This window comes from Phoenix dactylifera, unplaced genomic scaffold (assembly GCF_009389715.1).
Source record: "Phoenix dactylifera cultivar Barhee BC4 unplaced genomic scaffold, palm_55x_up_171113_PBpolish2nd_filt_p 000194F, whole genome shotgun sequence".
Lineage (NCBI taxonomy): Eukaryota > Viridiplantae > Streptophyta > Magnoliopsida > Arecales > Arecaceae > Phoenix > Phoenix dactylifera.
In genome coordinates, this window is record NW_024067718.1 from 645,027 (window position 1) to 650,280 (window position 5,254).

Sequence of the window (5,254 nt, forward strand, 5' to 3'; positions counted from 1 at the left end):
ATATGGAAAGTCCCTTCTCCATCCAATAGCTATCCTGTGCATTTTTTTTTCTTGCCTGCAATTTTCATCACTTTATTGCTACTTTTTTCCATATTTTATATAATATCATAATTACTATTTCTAGGTAATCGATGAAGTTGACATGCCAAGCCTTTCAAATGCTTGTGTTGCTCCATGGAGGAGCTAGGTTGAACCAAGGATCGGTTATACTTTATGAGTATTAGAAGCGCTATTTATCTTACAAAAAAGGGCACTAAAACTATTACAACAATTCTTAGCCTACTTTTGATCCAGGTTCTCTTATACCTTTATTGGTTTAATCATATTAGACTTTACTTCAACAACATTAATATGAAGAATTGAATATACGTAGCAAGGCCTCAATAGTACATTTGGCAATCTACTGAGAGAAAAGAAAGGGTTTTATATATAATACCCCTATTTTTGCTGTCACGAAAACTTACTTACAAGCCAATTGCATTACCCATACATGTATGGATGGCTTACATGCCCCTGAAAAAAGACAAGTCCTTAAGCATTTAAAATTCTTCAAATTTTTTGTATGAGCTAGACATCAATTATAAAGAGAATTGAGCCAGAAATCCAATGCATTTTAAAAAACTCAATGATAAGTTTTGAATTACAAGTTATAGCAGATTTTCTGAACACCATGAAGACAAACTATTCTTGAGAGTAGAGCTCTGTTGTTCCATAATATGGATTGCAGTAATCTATTAGTAGAAGCTTTTTTGGAAACTCAGATAGAATCATATGGTCCTCAAAGTGATCGGATGACAAAAATCTACCATTGAATGTTTTTAAATCAAATTTTGATTTTTTTTTATGGCAAAAACTTGCTATTAGATCATTTGGACAAAAGAAACTTGCCAATTGATCCAAAAATTTGAACAATCTTATCTTAATCAACTTGAATAACTTTAAGTTGTTTTTAGATTGTTCAGATGGCAATTTCTTGCCTCTAAAATGTTATGATGCCAAATTCTTTCTATCAAATCCTCTTTTATGACAAAACTAGAGTAACCACTTATTTTCATCTTGACTTTGAATTTTTAATTTTTTGAATAGATTTCAAGCTTAGGATGCCTATTATAAATACCCTTCCTCTACTACTCAAGGCCTCACTTCTTCAACCAAAGATCTACATACTTGATCGCCAAATATTCATGGTTACACCTAAAGTCCTCGTGAGCTAAATAAGTGAGCTATGACTTGAAAAATGAGAAAAATGAGGTCGATCGTATTTGATCCTATCTACTTTCTTAGCTCAAGCCAAGAAGAATGGCTCGAATTTGAAAGTGGCAAGCATACGATCCGCTTCTTGCTCTAAAAATTTAGAAAGACTTGTTGGAAATCGCCGATTGGGTTGGTCCGACCAAGAAAGGCATGGGAGTGGAGAGGCGGAAGTGAAAGACTAGCTATCTATAAAGATCCCTCACTGCACACTTTCTATAGTTCTGTATCCAGGATCGGTTGCATGCTCGAGTTATGCTGACCAGCTAATCGTAAACTGACACATGGCATAGTAAGGGATCATCAAAGTTTTACTCAAATTTTTAGGTTGATCTAGATAAAGAAAGTCTAGAGATAGTTTTCTACTTGACTTAGGACTCAGAAGAGTCCAACCCAGTAGGACAAGAACTCATCATCTATAAAAAGGGACTTAGAATACTAGATATGAATCTCAAATTATTATATATAATGCTCTATTCTTATTTATGTTGTTCTCCAAAATCTTATCTAACTTAAGCATCGAAGGCCCCTTGGTCGGATTAGCTCTGATGACCCCTGCTGTTCTTCTTCTTTCCATATGTGCAGTTTGACCGACACTCTTCAAGCCTTCAAGATCATCAGACCGGATTTTGGTGGCTATACATTTCATTCAAGAAGTGTTATAATAGGCATAGGTAGGTGAGGAGACTGATTTTCTTTTCATTATTTTTGAACTTCTATTTTAGGTGATGGTACAGTTTGAACTCAATCTCTAGATAATCATCAAAAATTGTTTTTAGTAAGGTATATTGGCACCTTTAGGAGAGGTTGAATGTGAAACTTCATATATAGCATAAGAATAGTTAATTAACAACAAGCTCCACCATGTCATATTAGGATCATCCAATATTTGTCTCCACTAAAACCATCAACCCAAGTGATCCTCAAATTTAACAAGTAAATTCTTACAAATCTATCTTATATATTTTTAATATTCTCTATACTTCCTTTTTTTGAAGGTTCTTTTGCCCTAAACCCTTCTTTCTTCTAATCACTAGCTTTACTAGATCTTAGAATGGAAATAAATTTAAATGCATACATCTAAATTTGTTGATCTCAAGCCTCTTGACATTGTGGTGGTTCGAGCCCCATGATATGAGCATCTTTCTTTGTATGAATTAGAAAGACTAAGCCCCATCCTTTTTGTTTGAGAAGTAGTAAGTTCTAATAGATTTTGCTTATTATATTATTTTGAATTATTTATTCATAGGGAGCCAAAAAATAAGTGCAAGATTCAAAATTTGTGAAATAAAACTTTTGTCTTTTATTGAGACCTCAACACTATATAGAGAAATATAATAGATGCAATGTAATTTGATAATTTCTTTATAATCAGCCTTTTTTATGTAGAGTGAATGGTGATGATGACGCTAAAGAAAATAAAAATAAAAAGAAACCACTTGATGATAATCAATACCTCCTACAATCAGTATGGAAAGGAAAATGATAGTTACGAAGTCTTACTAGATACTTTAAGATTTGCTCTCACCAATGCCTCGAGGCCCTTGCTCGTTAATCAAGAAGAGCACCTCCTAAGACTAGAGATAATGTGTTACTTGCTTGGCCTTGATGGGGGTTCCATCAATATCTCTACAGAAGATGGTGGGCTATAGCTCCAAGAAAAGATTACAAACTTTGATATCTTGGCGTTATTTCTTTAGGAAAGGGGTACACTAAAAGTGAAAGGGAAAGAGTATCTTTAAGGATACCAAAGCTTATCAGAACCACTTCAAAACAGATCTTGCAAAAAGAAGGATTAGAATGAGAGAGTAGGAGATACTTTTATATATACCATTAGAAGATTGCTCGAGATGATGACTTTTGAGAATTTTAGGCATTATAGGCCTTTCCATCATTTTGCTCAAAAGAAAAAATGCTGTTAAGGAGAAATCCAAGAAGACTAGCAAAATTGTGGTGATATTTGCCTATCAAATCAAGGTTAAGAATAAGTACTTTTAGGAGTTAGAGTTTAGGTATTGTAGGCTATTCTCGATTGAATTAGCATGGAGAAGCCATCCGGAGTTGGTCATAAAAAAAACCTAGGTAACCTAAAAAGACTTGGATAAGGCTTGGTTAAGCTTTATGTTAGAGTTAGAGAAGGCCTGGAAAGCTCACTCCCAAACACTTCTCTAGTAGTAGTCTTCAGGCTAGATTTTAAAGCTCCATAAATAACTTTTCTTGTGTTTCTAAAAAATTTAAAAAAATAGCTCCAACAATAGCTAAATATGAAAAAGATAAAGAAAAAGAGAGAAGAGAGGGAAAAGAGAGAGGAGGGAGGATAGGCGCAGGAAATGTAGGTGTTTTACCTTAATCTCCTTCTTCCCCACTTTTTTTACCCTCCCCTTAATTTTAGGCCTTTACTAGTAGAGGCCCCAACTAAGAGGATAGGATAAATCTTCTAACCTCTCTTGATAGTTTGTTGTGTGGCTAATGGCTAGATCTAAGGTTTTCTTAAATTGGAGAAGAGTTGGAAAAGAAGAGAGGGTAAGTGAAAGAAGATGTTCTTAAGATTAGGCTCTCAATTTTGGCATAATCTCCCAAGTCTCTATAGTTTCCTCTCCTTTTCACTAAGAGGATGGTATTATTTATAGATGGAGAGGGGAGGGATCAAAGACTATGATCAAAGGTTCTATAGTATTTGAAGATTAAGAGAGAGGGTGTGAGATAGAATAATTTAATTGGTGGAGGGGGTTTCACAAAGATTGATGAGGTGGCCTTAGAAAGCTATTAATATTCTCTTTGTACTCAAAATCCAAATAATAATATTATATTTTCTTTGAGTATATTTTTGGTGTTTATTTTCTGCATGATGGATTCTATACAAGCTCTGTTGAATAATATCGCAATCCTTGGTGGATTTTTGGAGACATTGGCGATGAGTTGGTGGATTTTAGTCATGATCTTGGTAAATTTTAGAAGTCAACAAAGATCTCTGGTTGCAAGACAAAGCTACTATTTATCTTGTAGCCTTTAAATTAGTTCTGATTTCACTTTTGGTTATTTTTTTTAGTTTCTATTTTCATTCTAGTTAATTAATTTGGGCTCCAATTAACCTTCCAATTCTATTTAATTTAATTGTCTGCCTTCCAATTCACTCTCTAGCATTTCATTCTTCTTAAACTAGCCTCTAGTTTAATTTATAATTAGTTTTCTTTATTTTTTCTTTCTCCTTGTACTTTAAATCTTACATCGACACCTTCCGACATCCATTATATTCCCATTGCATCCATTGAATGCAACATAATTCACCTCAACTAGAGGTCGCACAAGAAAGCTATGGCCAAAAAATTCAAAGTCGTGTCAACTCTATCGGATTAGTTTATACCAATAATAGGAATTTGATTGTTAAACCACAATCTAATGGCATAAACCTTACCATCAAATTATTGACCATCTCTTAAATCTATTTAGGTCAAGGACTAGTCATACAATGGTATACTTATACCTTCTAAATTAGATGGTAGTTATCACATCATGAGATGTCTTAAAAGTCATGTTTTCACCCCTAAGCCATAGAATAGTTTTAGAAGTTTAGTTTATTCGTATAGTTCATGTTTGTACAAATTCTAGAGGCACCCATTAATCTTGTTAATTGTAAGGGGGCTTATAACACTATAAATACCTTATGTACTCCTCTCTTTTTATATTGTAATGTATCGAATTAAAGTTTTTGGGTGCTTTATATGAGTGTTTTGGGGGGTGTGACTTTACATTGCTATAATGTGACTCTACAGAATCCCTCGTATGACTCCGAGGCCTTTTTCTTTTGGTTCAATTTCCGAAGGCCCCCTAGCAATAGATGCAACATTGGTGAAGACGTGTAAAGCCCAAGAGATGATCGATGCTGGTCTAGTTGAATCGAGAGTTCAGTCTACAAGATTTTGATTAATTATTCCAGCTTTGCTACTTTTCTTTTTTTTTATTGTATCAAAATAATTATAAAAATAAAAGATAATTATTTATT